This window comes from Pan paniscus, chromosome 7 (genome assembly GCF_029289425.2).
Source record: "Pan paniscus chromosome 7, NHGRI_mPanPan1-v2.0_pri, whole genome shotgun sequence".
Classification (NCBI taxonomy): domain Eukaryota; kingdom Metazoa; phylum Chordata; class Mammalia; order Primates; family Hominidae; genus Pan; species Pan paniscus.
Genome location: NC_073256.2, coordinates 134,856,576 through 134,878,969, shown reverse-complemented (window position 1 = coordinate 134,878,969; position 22,394 = coordinate 134,856,576). Strand labels below are relative to the sequence as shown.

Below are 22,394 nucleotides of genomic sequence, written 5' to 3'. Positions count from 1 at the left end.
CATAAATGTCTTCTTTTAAGAAGTGTCTGTTCATATCCTTCATCCACTTTGTGATGGGATTGTTGTTTTTTTCTTGTAAATTTGTTTGAGTTCTTTGTAGATTCTGGATATTAGTCCTTTGTCAGATGAGTAGATTGAAAAAATTTTCTCCCATTCTGTAGGTTGCCTGTTCACTCTGATGGTAGTTTCTTTTGCTGTGCAGAAGCTCTTTAGTTTAATTAGATCCCATTTGCCAGTTTTGGCTTTTGTTGCCATTGCTTTTGGTGTTTTAGACATGAAATCCTTGCCCATGCCTATGTCCTGAATGGTATTGCCTAGGTTTTCTTCTAGGGTTTTTATGGTTTTAGGTCTAACATGTAAGTCTTTATTCCATCTTGAATTAATTTTTGTATAAGGTGTAAGGAAGGGATCCAGTTTCAGCTTTCTACATATGGCTAGCCAGTTTTCCCAGCACCATTTATTAAATAGGGAATCCTTTCCCCATTTCTTGTTTTTGTCAGCTTTGTCAAAGATCAGGTAGTTGTAGATGTGTGGGATTATTTCTGAGGGTTCTGTTCTGTTCCATTGGTCTGTATCTCTGTTTTGGTACCAGTACCATGCTGTTTTGGTTACTGTAGCCTTGTAGTATAGTTTGAAGTCAGGTCGTGTGATGCCTCCAGCTTTGTTCTTTTGGCTTAGGATTGTCTTGGCAATGCAGGCCCTTTTTTGGTTCCATATGAACTTTAAAGTAGTTTTTTCCAATTCTGTGAAGAAAGTCATCAGTAGCTTGATGGGGATGGCATTGAATCTATAAATTACCTTGGGCGGTATGGCCATTTTCACGATATTGATTCTTCCTATCCATGAGCATGGAATATTCTTCCATTTGTTTGTGTCCTCTTTTATTTCGTTGAGCAGTGGTTTGTAGTTCTCCCTGAAGAGGTCCTTCACATCCCTTGTAAGTCAGATTCCTAGGTATTTTATTTTCTTTGAAGCAATTGTGAATGGGAGTTCACCATAATTTGGCTCTCTGTTTGTCTGTTATTGGTGTATAAGAATGCTTGTGATTTTTGCACATTGATTTTGTATCCTGAGACTTTGCTGAAGTTGCTTATCAGCTTAAGGAGACTTTGGGCTGAAACAATGGGGTTTTCTAGATATATACAATCATGACATCTGCAAACAGAGACGATTTGACTTCCTCTTTTTCTAATTGAATACCCTTTATTTCCTTCTCCTGCCTGATTGCCCTGGCCAGAACTTCCAACACTATGTTGAATAGGAGTGGTGAGGGAGGACATCCCTGTCTTGTGCCAGTTTTCAAAGGGAATGCTTCCAGTTTTTGTCCATTCAGTATGATATTGGCTGTGGGTTTGTCATAAATAGCTCTTATTATTTTGAGATACATCCCATCAATACCTAATTTGTTGAGTTTTTAGCATGAAGGGCTGTTGAATTTTGTCAAAGGCCTTTTCTGCATCTATTGAGATAATCATGTGGTTTTTGGACAGTGCAGTTTTAATAGAGCTCAGTTATATTTACTTGTTTTGAAGAGGGTTCGGACTGTGTAATAGCATTTTTTGCCATCAAAATAATACCCTGTATTTTATACATGGCATAGGATATACTCAATAATCCCTCTTCTGTGAACTTCTACAGCATCCCTTTTAACCATGCCTCACCTCACAGAGTGTCAGATTCACCCCCAAATTAGTAATACTATTTTTCTAACCCATGCCCTTCTTTTCTGACTCTTCTGTCTGACATATTTTTCTCCTTCATAGCCATTGGCAGATGGCCTCTCATCTTTCAGAATTTAGAACTCATGTCACCTCCCCTATGAACACTTTTCTGACATATCCCAGGATGAATTGCTTATTTTCTCCTTTGTGTCACACTGTAACCTTCTAGATTTCTATTATGCTACCTAGGATGCTTCATCACGTTTATTTGTTTTTGTGTTTATCTCTTTTCCTAATAGACTATAAATTCTTGAGAGAGACTTTGTTGACTTAATATTTTTTTCCCAGTAGTTAGGACAGCATCAAGTACAAAGTCAATCATCAATAAATGATACACGAATAGGAAATTTAGAAGGTAAAATTCTGTAACAAACCTCAACGACTCTCCTTCTTTGATATGCATTATTTTCCAGGCAGTTAGAGCTGATCCATCCTGCAGAGTGTCATCTGCTTCTTGTATCTGTATTTAGAGGGAGCTACTTCTGATTCTTTGCCCTCAGTGGGCACGCAATCAAAGCTTACAGTCTACCGAATGAAACCACAATTGCACATTGAGTTTCTTTCTCTGTTAATTTCAGACAACATGTCACGAAATGTCTGTCGTGAGAACATGCTGATTTATGTAGCAGTTCCTGAGGTCATGAAAATGAAAACTGGAGATTTAGCAGACCAGATTCTGGCATATATGACTTATGATTATTATGTTGGATTGGGTCAATTTCATCGCTATACTTCATCTTGTTAGTTACTAACAAATTGTCATAATAAAATTAACACATTTTAAAGTTTATAGGAAGACTTGAATTAAAATTTCTGAGTCTAATTCAATAATATTCCTCATGCTTCAGTGATACGACAATTCTTTGAGAAAATGGAGCCCTTCATTGAATGCTTCTTTATTTAATAAACTTGCAGAATAGTGTAAATATTCACCCTTTTCTGTTGTTCTCCATTTATTTTTATAAGTCTACTGAGAATAAATTTCTTTCAAGATAAAATTACTTTTATCTTTCTTTTAGTTTTTTTTCATTCTTACTTTCTATTGTCTTTGACTTTATTTTTGAAGGATATTTTATAGGTATAGACTTCTAAATTGGTAGCACTTTTTCTTTCTGCTGTTTAAAGAAATTTCTAAGTTTCTATGCAAAAATTTTATTTTTACTATTGATCCTTTGAAGCTAGTATCCTTTTTGTTCTGGCTAAATTTGTTATTTGCTTTTTGTTGATAAATTACTTTGACTACATTGTGCCTAGATTTTTATTTTTATATTTTAAATCCTGCATAAAGTTTGCTAAATATCTTGAATTTATGGGTTATTGTCTTTTTTTAATCATATTTGAAAAATTTTCAGCCAACTTTTATTCAAATAGAGGATATTTTTTCTTCTTCTTCTAGGACTATAATTACACATGTGTTAGGCCTTTTGAATGTGTCTCACATGTGTCTTACACAGTTTTCTGGTTCTTGTTTTCCTCTCTATTCTTCTGCTTGGATATTTTTCTATTGAACAGTTTTCTAACTCACTAATACTGTCTTCCACTGTGTCCAGTCCACTTTTTATTTATCCAATGAGTTTTAAATTTCAGATATTTTATTTTACAGATTTTTAATACCAGTTCGAGTCCTTTTTGTCTAATACCCCACTGAAATACTCCACTTTGTCCATCTCTTCTTCTATATTATTTAAGATGTTAATCATAGTTATTTTAAAGACTTTATTCGCTAACTTCAATGTCTGTAATATCTCTCAGTCTCTTCCATTGATTATTTAATCTCTTGATTACTAGTCACTGTATCATTCTCCTTTGCTGTCTGGTAAGTTTTATTTTATGTGCTGGACACTGTGGGTGATGAAGTCTCTAGATGTTGTTGTTATCCTCTAGTGAGAGTTAATGGAGTTAAATTTTGTTCTGATACATATTTAAATTACTGGAGGACCACTTGATTCTGATGAGGCTTGCTTCCAGAGTTTATTAGGATGGAACTATTGCAGTTTTGCCCTTCATGTCTGAGAGTGTCCCCTACTGCTGGCACATGGTCATTACTTCTAGAGCATGGCCATTCCAAGGTCTCAACTGAAAGCCTGAGATGTTCACAAAGGTCTCTGTACTCTTGTTGGGCCTCAGATCCAACATTTTCTTTTCTTTCTTCCTTTCTTTCTTTCTATTTATTTATTTTTTTTGAGACAGAGTCTTGGACTGTCACCAAGGCTGGTGTGCAGTAGTGCCATCTCGGCTCACCGCAACCTCTGCCTCCCGGGTTCAAGTGATTCTCCTGCCTCAGCCTCCCACGTACCTAGGATTACAGGTGCATGCCACCACGCCCGGCTATTTTTTTGTATTTTTAGTAGAGATGGGGTTTCCCTATGTTGGACAGGCTGGTCTCCAACTCCTGACCTTGTGATCTGCCCGCCTTGGCCCCCCAAAGTGCTGGGATTACAGGTGTGAACCACCACGCCCAGCCTCCAACATTTTCTTAATACTCTGCAGGCTTGAAATCTTTGCTAAGCTCTTTAGCCTCCTAGTAGTTTTTCTCTGGTGGGCCATTTGAAATCTTGCCTTACAAGTTTGCGTTTTAGAAGTTGGCCAAATGTCCTAGGGGAAATGGCTACATACATTTTGGTGCCTCTTGCTTTTGGGTCCTTCTTATATAATACCATATCTCGAAATCCAAGTGTCCTGGAAGCCCTAAATGGTTTATTTGAATCCAGCAAGACTGCCACTCTCTTTTAGGACTTTATTTCTCTTTGCCCTAGATTAGAAAATACTCTCAGGGTGAAAATCAGGGTAAATGTAGTACTCACCTTCATGTTTCCTTTCTTTCAATGGCCAGAGCCTAGTATTAATTGCTAAACAGTGTCTGAAAACACTTACTTTATATATTTTATCCACCTTTTATACCAATTTATGATAAGAAGAGGATAGGTTTGATACCAGATACTCAGCCATGACCAGAACCAAAGACCTTACCACTATTCCTTATTTTTATAGTCATCACTTTCCAATGCCACTATCTCATGTTTTTGTTCCTATTTCTTAACCTTTTCCCCATTCCTCATGAGACTTAAATGCTTAATCTCAAGAGCAAAAGCATTATTTTTCATGAATAGGGGAACTTAAACAAGATATTTAATTTTCTTGATTCTTAGTTTATTCATCTAAGATTATGGTCAAATTTTATTAGGCAATATTTAATAGGCAATGTTACTTACAGTGTGTTCCACAGGCTACCTATTTCAGAGGAATCTGGAGAGGTTTGTTAAAAATAGAGATCCTTTAAATCCTTCCAGATCTACTTAATCAGAATCCTGACTGAATTGACTCTGGGGATCTGCATTTTTACCAAGTTGCACAGAGGACCCTTGTGTAAAGTTTGAAAACAGTGTGATAAGGCCATCATGAAGATTAAATGAGCCATATTCTATGAAGCACCTGAAATGTAAGTGCTTAATAAATACTGGTATTTATTACACTATTTTCTATTCCATATATTTTAGAAAGATATTTTAAATAAATATGCCAATATGTGAAATATTTTGATCCTATTCAGAGACTATAATTATAGTACACACACACACACACACACACACACATCTATATATGTAGTGCTTCTACTAACTAAAATACCACATGATCCAGGCTTTTTTTGTTATTTATTAGAACACTCAATAAAAAAGAAGTTCAGCTATAAATTTGATGTGAAATATAGGACTTAAAATCTTTCAGTAATCAGGATCCATCAAAATATTTCAGCCTTGTAAAATATGTGGAAAGGTTACTATTTCTTTTTTTCCCCAGAACTCTAAAAAGGAAACTAAAATTCAATAGGGACATACACAGTGTGTTTAAAAAGGGAGCCAAATACATTGCTATTCTGACTTGTGGTTTATCAAAGTGAATTCTAGTAAAAGAAGAAAATATCAGCGATTTTAAAGAGTGTTATGAGGTTCCAAATCCACAGTTCCCCCCAAAGTTAATTGTCTTAATTGTTATAAGTGATTTAGAGGTTTTAAACATTAATTAAAGTAAAGTAAAAGTGAATAACCCTGTAAGTAATATCCTCCTTGGCTTAATGGCACGTAGAATCAATTGTGTACAGCATTTAACATGCATTTTTGGAAAATTGGCTTCCTTTTTAGAGATGGCTTCCAAGACATAGCTGCAAGGCAATCACCATCAATTACCAGGTTACTTCTGTTTTAGTTATAGTATAATTTTCACTGGAAATTAATTATATTGTTGGTGTTTTGGGGTGTTAATTAATCATCCATCTCCTGAGCCCAGCTCAAGTCTGAAATCAATGAGAAAATTGCTAGGAGTAAGATGAACAGGGATCAAAATACTAGAATTATTTGTAAATATAGATTGGGAAATTTACTGGGATCTATGGTCACCACTGGGCTTTCTGTTACCTTTATCCCTAGGCATAGCTGAAGAAGTTGGATCTGCCAAGTAGAATCACTTACCTAGAATTATTGCCCCACAACTGTTGAAGTCTATTAGTGGTGACTGAGAGAAACAGGCATGCAGACCAACATCTAGAAAAAACACCTTGATTTCGATCTATGTGTCCTCATCTCAGGGATGCACAATTGGTGGGAGTATGAATAAAAAGAATGAGGTAGCGACTGAGTCATACATGTTTGGTTCCTTCACCAAATCTTAGGACATAAATTTTTACATTAGGGTGAAGGTAGAAAGTTGCAGTGCAGGATGCTTCCATTTATAATACTTTAGGGTCGAACTGGAAGCTCCTTATAGGGTTGAGTACTGTATGTCCCTTTCTACCTCCCTCTTTCCCATATATCTGCCCACTCTGCTGCCTAGTAAAATTCAAAACAATTAAGGGAATTCAATTGGATAACAACCAAATGCTACCATCAAAATACACAAATACTAACGTCTATGTTACATCTCGTATTTGGATAGATTTAAATATATTTCTAAGGCTCTTTCATAAATACTGTGTATTAACTACATATTGTATGTGTGGCTGAGATGCGAGTTGACCTTTGAGTTTCAAAGAAAGTTGGCTCAAACTCCTTCCTATGGACAGTGGCAGAGATAGTTCATGTGTGTATATATGATTGTGCAGTTGTGGGAGTGGTAATGGCAGTGATGTCTGCATCTTCCTGGTCGTCTTTGGGGCTGAGATCTGGCTTCTGATCAAATAGGACAGTGTCTGAATTATCCTCTAATACCAAGTGTGCTGTCCTCATTCCATGATGTATATGTTGAACACAAACCCTTTCTTCCATTTCCTTCAAAAATGACAAAAAAGAAAAACAAAAATGCTCCCATGAGGCATTTTGGCAGATTCAATCTTGGATATTTTCCTGTTTGTGAAGATGGAGATGGTTTCAGTGAAATCACAAAAATAAACCAATATTTGCTATTCTTTTAGGAAGACTTATTATCAACACTATCCTTTCTCTTCTGCTCTCTTCTCTCTTCCCAATGTCCTTCCCCTGAGAAGAAACTCTACCCCTCCTCAAATTATTTTTATTTTTTTTTCATGAAGTTTTCTCCAGCTCTTATTCTGAAATTCATCCTAGGGCTTCAGAGTCAAAGCCACAGGCCACTGCCTTGTGGTCTTATTCTCCCTCTCCAGTTTCTGCAAGGGTATGAGAGCAGAGGAGCTACGTAAGTATTTATTTCTCCAATGATATAAAGTATGCTATCAGTAGTTAGCAATAGACTCTGTTTTGATTTTAAATATTAGTTTTTTCATCTTTATTAATATGTTAATTATCTGTCTTCTATACATTATAAAAGAGATAGTTTTCACTTGCACAATCAGCACTGGCTTTATAATTCAATAAATGTAGCTACAAATCTCTAAAGTCTTCAAGGAATTTGATTGTTTACCAAGTTGCAATTATATTCCTAGCCTACATTGTGTGATTTCAGTGTATCAAGATGCCTCATTCATAGGACAAAACAAAATTTCCTTAGCCTGCTTTATGATTATTGACACTTCATAACTACAACTAGAATTACTTATTTCACATGGAATTGATTTTCAAATATACATCTCTGACATAAGTAAACTATCTGATCTTTTTCTAAGAGCAAGTTTTGATTAGGAAATGGGTGAACATACTATAGACACTTTGAATACTTAAAAGGGAATGATGTCATTGAGCAAGAAGTGAATTAATAAAGAAGTTTGGAGTGATAATCCAAATTTCTCCTAACATACTATTTGGCTTTCAACTTAGTAGCATTTCTTGGGTAGGTTTAACTCTAGTCCCTTCATTTCTGATAATAGTAGTTTTCAAACATAAATCTGGGTTAGGTTTTCAACTCACTTACTTTTGGTAAATATGTTCTTATTATTGCATCTTACAGTTTGATACAAAATCAATAATTTGGATGCACATATAGCAAACTAGCTAACTGACAGAGTTCCTAAGGAGACTGGCAGACTAATTTGCTAAAGCACATAGCAACAGCCCAGAAAACACTTCCTGTGTCTGAGAATGCCGAATGTTTTCTAATCCTATTCAAAACAGAGTGGAAAAATATATATATTTCCTTTTGATTGCAGAAAAAAATGAGTGAATTTATAGCATACTTTAGACCCTCCAGTGAAAGGGCCCAGAAATCTGGATGTTTAACAAGCACTCCAGCTAATTCTTACAAGACACAATTTTAATAAAGTTTAAAGGTGAAGAGGGAGGAAGGAGAGGGGAGGAGAAAATGAAATGTCTTGGGTGTGTTTTCTCTCAAAACAGTTTGCTCTTCAAACCAACATACTGATACATGTTCCCCCAAGTGAGCATACCTAAGTTCTCCAAACCACTATTACTAGTTGGACATGTCACATTCCTCAGGTGTTTTGGGAGATAAATCTACAGGGTCAACCTCTGTTGAATAAGATTAGTATTAGAAAGAGCTTAAAAGAAACACTAGAGACTAGTGAGAAAAATAATCTGCCATATTTTTATTTTTTATAATGTTTATTCTGAAGTATTGCTATTAAATGTAGCACCTCTTCTTTGCTTTTCCTATTACATTATAAACTCTTTAAAAGTAGAAATGTTTCCTTAGTCATCTGTGCATCCCCAGCCCTAATGCATGGTTCAGCACGTGTTTCTAAATAAGAGAGTGACTTAACAAATACTAAAAGTGTTATGTTAAACAGTTTTTTATTGTTGTTATTACTATAATTATTATTTCCTTTTTTTATTTCCTCAGAATTACTTATGCTCATAGAGCTCAGTGCAAGCCTGTGAAAATGTCCTCACCATAGGGAACTAACTATGTTAAATAATTTTATTGAAAAAAATCATTGGTCCATAAGGAATGGAAAATTCTGACACTCATAAACAGTAGGCAAATAGGCATTACAAAATTGAGGATCAAATTGCAAAAAGGAAAGTCTCGAGGTGATAGGTTTATGACAGTGCCTATCCACATTTGATTCCATTGCTTAGACAGTGAACATTTCCCCAGCTGGGTCTTTACTTTAAATTAACCTTAGTCTCTAGCAGCAGGAGCAATTATTTGGACCTACATTTGGATACAGGAAAAGGAAAGAGATTCTTCTTTTATGCCTCATTAGGCTACAGAATGAGTAACACAATACAAATGTCCCTGAAAGGATTAATGATACAGCTCAAGATAGCTACGATTTGTTCTAATTGGAAATACGATCATCATTTCCTCTGATCTTCGGATCTGGGGATGAGCAAGGATCACAGCTGAACAGTAAGTAAAGAGGCAACAAGAGAGAAATGAAATCATCCTGAAGTCGGCTATTTCCAATTCACTCAACACTTCTTTCCAATTTTGCACCTTCCTGGAGGGAGTAGTCATAGGACTGTATGGTGCGGTTCCAGTATTATTGAGTGGTAAACTGTTGTCCTCAAGACTATGAATACATTGTGCATGTTAATACAATCTTGCAGGGGGTCCATATGGAGATGATGAGAGCCTAAGCAGTTGTGTAGACTTTGAGCGAAACTGTTCTTGGCTAATGTGCTCCGATTCCTACAATCCCCGTTTGGCAAAAGAACTAGAGGGAAGAATTTGTTATTTGAGATAATCCATTATATTTTGTATTTGTGTAGGAAGACTGAACACTGTACTATTACTAATAAAAAATGTGATGTTGAGAAGCAATTCTAGTTATCTATTAGATATCAGTTACTTTTATCCCATTGACTTGTTGTACAGCATGGTGCTTAAGAGTACCTCTGAGGGTCAGATTGGTTAGGTTTGAAGCTTGGCTCCTTCACTACCAGCTACATGACTCGGGACAAGTAACTTAACCTCTCTGTACTTCAGCATTTTCATCCAAAAAATGAGGATAGTAATATTCCCTACTTCATAGAGTTATGAGAATAAAATAATATATGCAAAGTGCTACATTATCTGACCTATAGCATACACTCTGTATAAGCTACTTGTTATTAATCCTCTGCATAGCACATAACAACAGTAAGCCATTTGTTCTGTTTATTTAAATTATTTGCTTTATTGTTTATATGTTATGGTCTATACTAGAATGTAACTTTCATGAGAACTGTGACCTTGCTTGTATTGATCACTACTATATCCCTAGAATTCAGATTAGTATCTGATGGGGAATAGACAGTAATACTTCTTGAATGAATGTCAAAGGTAGAATCATATGAAAGGCAGATGTTCAGCCATTATTGAACTGAAAATTGGTGGCTTCACATGGTCCAAATTAATAGAATGAATACCTTAGACTTGAGAACAGCCAATGTGGGCGCTCAGTATAAATAAGCCACCTAATAGCTATGTGACCTTGAACAAGTTTCTTCATTTGGCTAATTTATAGTTTGGAGATGATATATACCTACCTCCAAGAGTTGTTTTGAGAATAAAATAAATAATGTATGTGGAGGTAACTTGCACATAATAAATAAACATTTTTTTGGAAACAAAGTAAATTCTAACATTAACGTAGCACTTTAGAATCTGTAAAATGCATTTGCAAGTTTTATCTCATTTGTTTACTATAACAATAGAAGATGGTACAGATAAAAGAGAGCCTTATTATGCAAGGGTAATTTAATTATTCACTACAAAAAATTCACTTAAAGCTGCAACAAAAATTTCATAGTATATAAGGGAAAAAGGATTCAATTGAGACTTTACCTTTAAAAAGTAAAGGTAATAAAAATAATATATTTTTCATAAATGTAATAATTTTGGTTATAATGACAATAAGACATATTTACTGAAAATAATGGAGTCCTTTTTTTTAAAAAAAAACATGATTTCTGGCAAAACTATAAATGAGAACATAATGCAATGTCCTTTTATGTTATTAACTTTCAAAGAATCCTCAAAGGTCACTTTTGAGAAATATTCAAGGTTTAATCAGCTTTCCCAAAGATTTTTATTGTTATTTTGATACTCAAATCTTTTTTCTTTAAAATTCCTGCCCTGTCACCAACCTTACCTTTTCTCTCTTCTGTGGTTTTGAGGTGCTAACTAGGCCAGATCCTTCCATGTCCGTTGCTTTGTGTGTGACTTTGCACTGTTCTCTAGCACTGCTCTCATTCATCGCTTGAGAGTCTGAAACTTTTCTGAGATTTACAGTTTTGCTTGCCAAAGGATTTGCAAGATATTTATAGACTAATGATCCAAGGCATTGATTTAATGGTTAGAGATAAATACAAATCTTAAAAGAGAAGGGATGCAGAGAGCAGACTAATTTCATAAATGAGCAACTCATTAGAGCATTAGAGGATATTTTCATGTTATGATGGCTTTTGATTTCTTGTGCAGTCTCATTATGCTGCAGACTCAGATAATAAAATTGAGATAATGAGGAACCTCTGTATTATTACTATCTTCGTTTTATAGATAATTAAAATGCAGCTCAGAGAAGTTTAGTGACTTAAGGCAACACAGCAAGTAAATACTGTCTCTTAATCCATGCTCTTTATGCACAGAAGATAAATTTGGGATTAAGGGTGAAATTATTTTCTTTTGGTTGCAATTTAAATTTATGCTTTACTGTAATAAGAAAGAGTCTTTTCAAAGGACTCATTACTTTGAATAAATGTTAGGATTTCTGAGTAGTCTCAGGTCGCAGGCTAAAGTCTTTTCTTCTGCACTTGATTTTGATCTCCGTAGGAAATGATTGCAGGTCCTATGTCTGAGAATTCCTGCTCAAGTAGAATGAATGGAATAATGGAATGAGTTTAGAACTAAGAATGAGGATTTATGGGTTCTAGGCTTAGCTCTGATGTTGACAAATTTTCAAAAATCAAGTATAACCTTGGACAAGGAGCTTTCTCAGTTTCAGTTTCCTTAACTCTAAGATAAAGGTTCTGAGCTCATTGATCACCAAAGCCCTTTGTATGTCAAGATTCCTTATGTCTACCTACTACCTGCACTCCACTACAGACCAGACAGGTGGTCTTATGCTGCTATGCATTTGAACTGTGAGGTCTGGCACAAATGGAGTTTGACTGCAGCTCTATGCTTTCCCTCTCCCTGTAATTTTCCTTTTCCCTTTCTTTAAACCTAAAGTTCTTCAGCAGCCAGTATATTGGTAAGAGTGTGACCTCAAGAGTCAGACATACCTGAGTTCAAACCCCAGCCATATGATTAGAAAATTTGCTGAGTTTTAGGCTTCTTATTTCTACAGTTAGATTATTAGACAAATACTGGATACTACTAAGGATGAAATCTATTAATATATGTGAAATAATTGGTACATAGGAAAAACTTAGTAAACACCAGCTTCCTTGCTCTCCCTCCACCTTCTCCAAACACAAAAGCTGCAAAACATATTTGCTGTAGAGCCACCACACTTCTTTTACCAGGAGAACACAGAGATGCAAATGGGTAAGAAAAAAATAATTAAAAGCTTTCAAGCAATGCTTACTTAAAAGACCGAATTTTGAAGCTATCAGTTGTATGTGCATTCACTTGGAAGTCCCTGAACAAAGCACTAATATAATCATGTCTAAGTCAGCATCTTCTAGTGACCTGGAACGTCAGGTCATTGCTTGGCTTTCCTGCTAATCTCTGAAAGCTCAGTGTTTTATTGCCAAAAACAATGCAAAGGATCAGCTCTTCCTTTTAAAGATTTTCTTAGTGTTTTACTATCTCATTTCTTTCAGAGAAGCCAAGCTGAGAATTGCCTTAGGTGGACTGAATATATGTCCTGTTGGCTAATGTTCCTGTCTTCTTCTAGACTTTCTTCTAGAACTCAGTTCTTATTCTATCTATCTATCTATCTATCTATCTATCTATCTATCTAATCTATCTTCATCAACAACAACATCATCTACCTATTATCTATGTTTTTCATCTATCCTGTGGAAACATCGATATCAAATATATTTTTCTTGATTTGAGACCTGTGTAGAATACTGAGAAATAGGTTTCCAGGGTGAAAAGCGAATCAGTTGCTTTTGTCATTTAATTTATTTATCTTATAAAGTATCTTAATTACATTTTCTTTAATAAGACAAGTCCCTACCATGTGTAGTAGCACATTATTTCTTTTGAAGAGATTCAGACAAAATTCTTCCTATCTTCAAAGCTCAAATTTTAGTTATTCAGAAAATGTCAGTGTGTCTAGCAGAAGGAATCTGAAGCTAGCCTGATCTCTAAGAGTGCCCAGTTTCACTTCACCATCTCTATGGCTGTCATTCTGTGATTCAGAGAGCAACAGAAGAGGGTTCTCTTTGCAGGATGTGGGCAGAAAGCCAGGCAGGAGTTATGCACTGGTGTGCCAGCTGAGTGGTTTAGAAACCTTGTGTTCAAGGTTTCAAATAGTGGTCATTTGTAAGTGACCAGAAACCCCAAAGTAGCCAAGACTTGAGGCAGGCATTAAGAATTGAAGAGGCAGATAAATCCCAGGAGAGGAAGTCAAAATGGAAAAGGAGGTAAGTTTTAGATACATTCCGTCAAGACTCAGTGACCAGGATAGAATCTCGAACTAGTATGAATGGAAAGCTTTTTTAAAATCTAGGTACAGATGACAACAACTTTTGTAATTATTTTCTTTGTTGCTTACATGATCAGGGAATTTAATCCTATTCCACAAACCTACTCTATAATCATGGTACAAAAAATAGTAATTTTGATAGTGGCTTTTGTTTGTTTTCTATAGCAAATGTCAAAGTCCACCTGTAATATTTTAAGTGGTGACTGGAAGATGGCCATTTTTCTAAGTTTTAAAGAGACACATTATTGACACATCTGTGGACTTTTTAGTGTGAATCACACTTTCACTACCATGAGTATGAGAGTCCAGATAACAAAGACAGTGTTTCCTTCTGTTTTGAATGCTGTGGTCTCTAGCATAAGTTCTGGTTCATGGCAGATTCTCCATATACACTTTTTTCAATTGAGATGCTTAGGTTCAGAATGTTAAGAACAATCCAGATCAAGCCAGCTGTGTTCTGAAACAATGTTGTTTTCCTCAAGCCGTCACTTTCTCTGAGTTGGAAACTTTACTTGATCAATAATGACTTTTCTGAAAGCCGTAATTCCAGAACCCCATAAGTTGACTTTCAAGGCTGCTAGGCACTGCACATCTGTCACTTCTCTTTGACAATCTGCAAGGTGCGACCGCAGCATCTGTAGAGAGTGGATTAATAATGCTGTCCTGCTTTGTGTGAGAATCCCCAAGGTGGAACAGGAGGCCCAACACAGAGTCTGCTGCATTCTCAGCATGCTGGCTGGAATTAAACACCTCATTTGAAAACCAAGACACACAAAGAAGAAAATGGAACAAATCCCTGGCTTTCAGTTGCATTGCAAATAGGACTGAGTGAGGCTTAAGTGTGGAATTCTGCCTAGATTTTTCTGAATCTAAATGGTTCATCTCTTGCAGAAGAGTGGTTGGGTTATTTCAATGTTTGAGACCAGGTAAAACTGTTGAGTATATAGGCTACTTTTCCATACATTCAACCATTTTATTCACTCATTTGGTGTGGACACCCATTATGTGCTGCAGATGAAGCAGAGAAAAGGACAAAACAAATTTCCTATCCTCATGGAGCTTACATTCTGGTGATAGAGACAGACAATGAATAAATGGACAAATAAATACATAATGCCATCAATGAATAACAATAACTCACAGTAAGATTGATATGGTGGTACCAATAATGCCTGACACCAGATATGATGAATGACAGTGACAGATAATGATCAGGGATGGTCTTTCTGAGGAAGGACCCTTTGGGTAGAGAACGAATGAAGTAAGGGTGGGGACCATGTAGAGATAACTAAGGGAAAAGCCCCTGGCAGAAAAAAAAGAGAATATTCAAGGGCTCTGAGATGGGAATGAACTTGGCATTCTGGGAAACGGCAATAAAATTGGTGAGACTGCATATTAATGAATGGGGAGACAGTGATGAGGAATAGAATGAGAGAGTAGAAGCCGGCAGCTTGTGAAAGGCCTGTTTGCTGGGATTTTGGATTTGTTCCAGGTGTGGATGAAAAAGCAATGGAGGATCTAAAAGAGAGGGGGAAATAAGGTCTGATTTACATGTTTAAAAATTACACTGCGTGGCCGGGCGCGGTGGCTCACGCCTGCAATCCCAGCACTTTGGGAGGCCAGGCGAGTGGATCACCTGAGCTCAGGAGCTCAAGATCAACCTGACCAACATGGCAAAACCCTGTCTCTACAAAAAATACAATAAATTAGCCGGGCGTGGTGGTGCATGCCTGTAATCCCAGCTACTCAGGAGGCTGAGGCAGGAGAATCACTTGAACCTGGGAGGTGGAGGTTGTAGTGAGCCAAGATCACACCATTACATGCCAGCCTGGGTGATACAGCAAGACTCTGTCTCAAAAAAAAAAAAAATTACACTGTATGACAGGCAGAATTATAGTCCTTCAAAAATGCCCATACCCTAATCTCTGGAACTGTGAATATATCACATTACATGTCAAAGGGGAATGAAAGTTTCAGATGGAAGTAAGGTTGCTAATCAGCTAGTCTTAAAGAGATTGTTTTGGATTTTGCAGGTGCTCCCAATGCAATCACAAAGATCTTTAAAAGTGGAAGAAGGTGGGAGAGGTCAGAGTGCTACGAAGAGAACTCAGTCTACCACTGCTGGCTTTGAAGATGGAAGAATGGGGCTATGAGCCCTGGATTTTGGGCAGCCTGCAGAAGCTGGGGCAGAGATTCCACACAGGCACCTCTAGAAAATAATGCAGCCAGCCAATCCTTAGACTTTATCCCAGTGAGAGTCAAGTTGGACTTCTGACCTACAAAAGAGTAAGATGATGAATTTATATTGTTTAAACCACCAAGTTTGTGGCAGTTTGTTACAGGAGCAATAGAATATTAATACACTGTAGCCTCTGTGTTGGGGATGAACTGTACCATCTAAAAGTAAAGGGAGTACAATTAGGTTGTTCCTGTGATTTTAGAATTCAGGGAAAATGGTCTTGACAACAGGGACAACAGTGAAGGTGGTGGGAAGTGGTCGGATTTGGGATACATTTTCAAGCAGACAAAAAATTGTCTTGACTAATTCCCAGAATTTTGGTCTAAGCCATTGAGTTTGAACAACTAGATGAATAGTAGTGCATTTACTGACATGGGAAAGACAGGGGAGCTATGGTTTACAGGAGAAAAGAAAGAATTCTGTTTTAGAAATTAGTTCGAGGTCTTTTTCAAATACCCTAGTGGAGACGTTGATTAGGCAATGAGATAAATGATTCTGAAGCTCAGGAGATGGGTCAGGGCTAGAAATATAAATCTGGGATGGCAAAGTTACAAAATGGGAGAGGCTTTTATCCTAGATATTATGGTGCCACCCTCAAAACCCCGCTACTTATACTTGAAATGTTATGTGAGAAGAAAGAATGATTTTGGATTTCTGAAGCACTTATTATTTGCTGTCTTACAGCTAACTAATTCCCCAAACTGTTTAATCACTTTATATTCAACAAAATTTGAATTTCCAAAATTGCTCAAATCCAGAGAACGGTAGTATCTAGCTTATTTTGTTGCAGATTTAGGGACATAGTCATGAATATTTCCTAGTGATGTGTTCTTATCTAAACTTGCTGGGGCAAATTGGGTGACAAAAACAACTGTGGTTTCAGTGGGTACAGCCTTTATCTGTGGTTGAAAATGGCTCGTCACAATGTCGACATTTGGAACAAGCTGTTGAAGAAACAGAGGGGAGGATGTACCACTTCCCTTTTAGGACATGAATCTGCAGGTGCACACATCTCTTCCACTCATTTCCTCTGGCTCAAAAATAATATATAGTCCCATTTAAGATTTTTGTTTTTGTTGTTGTTTTGTTTTTGTCTGGATGGCCATCTATGCAGCTGAGATTGTGGGGTTCAGTTACTAATGAACAAAGAGAAAGTAGATATTGGAGACAATAGTAATTCTGTCCCAGTCAGTTCCTTTGGCCACCCTAGTAATCTTATGTATCCTTCTTTGTGCCCCTAGAACACACTCACCCTTCCCCAAGGGTCGCATGCCAGGTACTACATCCAGCTCAAAGCCCCAGATCTGCAGGTGATGCATAGACTTTCACTAGAACCAGGTGTGGCTGCTCATAGTTCAGGGAACTGTAACCTAAAAGACTAGTTATTTGACTTCTCCCCAGCGTAAAACAGCAGAGTAGGAGCTGTATAGTTGCAATTAAAACACACAAACAAAAGTCAAAAAGCCTCCAAGTTAGAAAGAAGAGTCTGAAGAGGCAGTACTCACTTCATAACAATGATCAAGTGCTGATGTACAGGAATACCAAAGGCTCCTGTACTAGGTCTGCTAGAGCTGCCATAGCAAAATACTACAAACTGTCTGGCTTCAACAACATAAATTAATTTTCTCACAGTTCTGGAAGCTGGAAGTCTACAATCACGGTGTCAGCAGTTGTGGTTTCCTCTGAGGCCTCTCCTTGGCTTGCAGATGGCCACCTGCTCGCTGTGTCCTCGTGTGGTTTTTCCTCTGCGCACAGCCCTAATGTCTCTCCCTCTTGTAATAAGGAGACCAGTCACTTTGGATTAGGGCCTGCCCTAGCGGCTTTATTTTAATCTATCCACCTCTTTAAAGGCCTTATCTCCAAATATAGAGTCCCATTCTGAGATACTAGGGGTTAGGGCTTCCACATAGGAATTTGGCGGAGGGTGAGGAGTACAATTCAGCCCATAACAACTCCTTTCCCTAGCAATGGAGTAAATCCCTTCTTTAGCTCATCTGGCATCCCTGGCTTTATTCTCTGGGCAGAACTTTCTGAATTCATGTCTGTGTCTGCTCTAGGACCCAGATCATAGAGCATCAAGTGAGGTCAGAGAGGTTCTTGCCTCAGGCATAAAAGTTAAGGGGGCACAAAAAGACTTGATAATCAAAAAAATTTTAATGATATATTTTAAACAAACAAAATGAATGTAAATGATCTATAAATCTGTGGTGAACAAAATGACACTGTTTAATAAACATAGAATTGTATGGATGATTTTCCTTTTCATCTCAGGATCTGATATGACTTCCTATGGCACTGCTACAGATCACGCTAGTATTAAAAATTTTGCTATTTTGTTCATCCATGATGTTTTGCACTGATTCTGATTCTATAAAGCATTGTATTAAAATAGTATTTTGATTACTGACTGTTTTTGCACTACCTTAAATTTTGTACCTGAGGCCAGGGCCTCAACTTGCATTACTTTCATCTTGCTCCCTCCTCCTCCAACCCTTCGCTTTTTCCTCTGGAAATTTTTTCTTGTCCATCCCCCCTTCACTACATCTGAAGTGGACACAGGAGAGAATATCCTTCCCAGTGACCAAACCACGTTATGTTGGTTTTAGGTGTGTAGCAACACCAGGCTTTGGTCAGCTAGGTTTCCCATTCATTCAGCATATAATTTCCTAAAAAACCTAGTCAATTTCTGGTCTATTTCTTTCTTTTTTTTTTTTAATTATACTGTAAGTTTTAGGGTACATGTGCACAACGTGCAGGTTTGTTACATATGTATACATGTGCCATGTTGGTGTGCTGCACCCAGTAACTCGTCATTTAACATTAGGTATATCTCCAAATGCTATCCCTCCCCACTACCCCCACCCCACAACAGGCCCCGGTGTGTGATGTTCCCCTTCCTGTGTCCACGTGTTCTCATTGTTCAATTCCCACCTATGAGTGAGAACATGCAGTGTTTGGTTTTTTGTCCTTGTGATAGTTTGCTGAGAATGTTGGTTTCCAGTTTCATCCATGTCCCTACAAAGGACATGAACTGATTATTTTTTATGGCTGCATAGTATTCCATGGTGTATATGTAGCACATTTTCTTAATCCAGTCTATCATTGTTGGACACTTGGGTTGGTTCCAAGTCTTTGCTATTGTGAATAGTGCCGCAATAAACATATGTGTGCATGTTTCTTTGTAGCAGCATGATTTATAATCCTTTGGGTATATACCCAGCAACGGGATGGCTAGGTCAAATGGTATTTCTAGTTCTAGCTCCCTGAGGAGTCACCACACTGACTTCCACAATGGTTGAACTAGTTTACAGTCCCACCAACAGTGTAAAAGTGTTCCTATTTTTCCACATCCTCTCCAGCACTTGTTGTTTCCTGACTTTTTAATGATCATCATTCTACCTGGTGTAAGATGGTCTCTTTGTGGTTTTGATTTGCATTTCTCTGATGACCAGTGATGATGGGCATTTTTTCATGTGTCTTTTGACTGCATAAATATCTTCTTTTGAGAAGTGTCTGTTCATATCCTTCACCCACTTGTTGATGGGGTTGTTTGTTCTTTTTCTTGTAAATTTGTTTGAGTTCATTGTAGATTCTGGATATTAGCCCTTTGTCAGATAAATAGATTGCAAAATTTTTCTCCCATTCTGTAGGTTGCCTGTTCACTCTGATGGTAGTTTCTTTTGCTGTGCAGAAGCTCGTTAGTTTAATTAGATCCCATTTGTCAATTTTGTCTTTTGTTGCCATTTCTTTTGGTGTTTTAGACATGAAGTCCTTGCCCATGCCTATGTCCTGAGTGGTATTGCCTAGGTTTTCTTTTAGGGTTTTTATGGTTTTAGGTCTAAGATTTAAGTCTTTAAACCATCTTGAATTAATTTTTGTGTAAGGTATAAGGAAGGGATCCAGTTTCAGCTTTCTACATATGGCTAGCAAGTTTTCCCAGCACCATTTATTAAATAGGGAATCCTTTCCCCATTTCTTGTTTTTGTCAGCTTTGTCAAAGATCAGATAGTTGTAGATATGTGGCATTATTTCTGAGGGCTCTGTTCTGTTCCATTCCATTGGTCTATATCTCTGTTTTGGTACCAGTATCATGCTGTTTTGGTTACTGTAGCCTTGTAGTATAGTTTGAAGTCAGGTAGCGTGATACCTCCAGCTTTGTTCTTTTGGCTTAGGATTGACTTGGCAATGTGGGCTCTTTTTGGTTCCATGTGAAGTTTAAAGTAGTTTTTTCCAATTCTGTGAAGAAAGTCATTGGTAGCTTGATGGGGATGGCATTGAATCTATAAATTACCTTGGGCAGTATGGCCATTTTCACGGTATTGATTCTTCCTATCCACGAGCATGGAATGTTCTTCCATTTGTTTATATCCTCTTTTATTTCATTGAGCAGTGGTTTGTAGTTCTCCTTGAAGAGGTCCTTCACATCCCTTGTAAGTTGGATTCCTAGGTATTTTATTCTCTTTGAAGCAGTTGTGAATGGGAGTTCTCTTATGATTTGGCTCTCTGTTTGTCTGTTATTGATGTATAAGAATGCTTGTGATTTTTGCACATTGATTTCATATCCTGAGACTTTGCTGAAGTTGCTAATCAGCTTAAGGAGATTTTGGGCTGAGATGATGGGGTTTTCTAAATATACAATCATGTCATCTGCAAACAGGGACAATTTGACTTCCTCTTTTCCTAATTGAATACCCTTTATTTTCTTCTCCTGCCTGATTGCCCTGGCCAGAACTTCCAACATTATGTTGAATAGGAGTGGTGAGAGAGGGCATCCCTGTCTTGTGCCAGTTTTCAAAGGGAATGCTTCCAGTTTTTGTCCATTCAGTGGGATATTGGCTGTGGGTTTGTCATAGATAGCTTTTATTATTTTGAGATACATCCCATCAATACCTAATTTATTGAGAGTTTTTAGCATGAAGCATTGTTGAATTTTGTCAAAGGCCTTTTCTGCATCTATTGAGATAACCATGTGGTTTTTATCATTGGTTCTGTTTATATGCTGGATTACGTTTATGGATTTGCATATGTTGAACCAACCTCACATCCCAGGGATGAAGCCCGCTTGATCATGGTGGATAAGCTTTTTGATGTGATGATGGATTCAGTTTCCCAGTATTTTATTGAGAATTTTTGCATCGATGTTCATCAGGGATATTGGTCTAAAATTCTCTTTTTGTTGTGTCTCTGCCAGGCTTTGGTATTGGGATGATGCTGGCCTCATAAAATGGGTTAGGGAGGATTCCCTCTTTTTCTATTGATTGGAATAGTTTCAGAAGGAATGGTACCAGCTCCTCCTTGTACCTCTGGTAGAATTTGGCTCTGAACTTGGTTCCATTCTTCCAGTTGATCGAATCGGCTACTGAGGCTTGTGCATTCATCACATAGTTCTCGTGCTGTGGTTTTCAGCTCCATCAGGTCCTTTAAGGACTTCTCTGCATTGGTTATTCTAGTTAGCCATTCATCTAATCTTTTTTCAAGGTTTTAAACTTCTTTGCCATTGGTTAGAACTTCCTCCTTTAGCTCCGAGTAGTTTGATCGTCTGAAGCCTTCTTCTCTCAACTCGTCAAAGTCATTCTCCGTCCAGCTTTGTTCCATTGCTGGTGAGTAGCTGCATTCCTTTGGAGGAGGAGAGGCGCTCAGATTTTTAGAATTTTCAGTTTTTCTGCCCTTTTTTTTCCCCTATCTTTGTGGTCTTATCTACCTTTGGTCTTTGATGATGGTGACGTAGAGATGGGGTTTTGGTGTGGATGTCCTTTCTGTTTGTTTGTTAGTTTTCCTTCTAACAGTCAGGACCCTTAGCTGCAGGTCTGTTGGAGTTTGCTGGAGGTCCACTCCAGACCTGTTTACCTGGGTATCAGCAGTGGTGGCTGCAGAACAGTGGATATTGGTGAACAGCAAATGTTGCTGCCTGATCGTTCCTCTGGAAGTTTTGTCTCAGAGGAGTACCCAGCCGTGTGAGGTGTCAGTCTGCCCCTACTGGGGAGTGCCTCCCAGTTAGGCTACTGGGGGGTCAGGGACCCACTTGAGGAGGCAGTCTATCCATTCTCAGATCTCCAGCTGCGTGCTGGGAGAACCACTACTCTCTTCAAAGCTGTCAGACAGGGGCATTTAAGTCTGCAGAGGTTTCTGCTGCCTTTTGTTTGGCTATGCCCTTCCCCAGAGGTGGAGTCTACAGAGGCAGGCAGGCCTCCTTGAGCTGTGGTGGGCTCCACTCAGTTCGAGCTTCCAGGCCGCTTTGTTTACCTACTCAAGCCTCCGCAATGGCAGGCGCCACTCCCCCAGCCTCGCTGCTACCTTGCAGTTTGATCTCAGACTGCTGTGCTAGCAATGAGTGAGGCTCCATGGGCATAGGACCCTCCAAGCCATGCGCGGGATACAATCTTCTGGTGTGCTGTTTGCTAAGACCATTGGAAAAGTGCAGTATTAAGGTGGGAGTGACCTGATTTTCCAGGTGCTGTCTGTCACCCCTTTCCTTGGCTAGGCAAGG

The 22,394-nt window shown here is 37.8% G+C and overlaps 1 long non-coding RNA gene across 1 annotated transcript in view; it reads left to right on the top strand.

The window, feature by feature from the left end:
• The window catches only part of LOC134730835 (uncharacterized), a 429,507-nt gene that overhangs the window by 62,744 nt on the left and 344,369 nt on the right, over positions 1-22,394 (top strand). Inside the window, exon 2 of the long non-coding RNA XR_010112831.1 lies at positions 15,702-15,954. This is a non-coding gene — a long non-coding RNA (uncharacterized LOC134730835). The remainder of the gene's footprint in view (positions 1-15,701; positions 15,955-22,394) is intronic.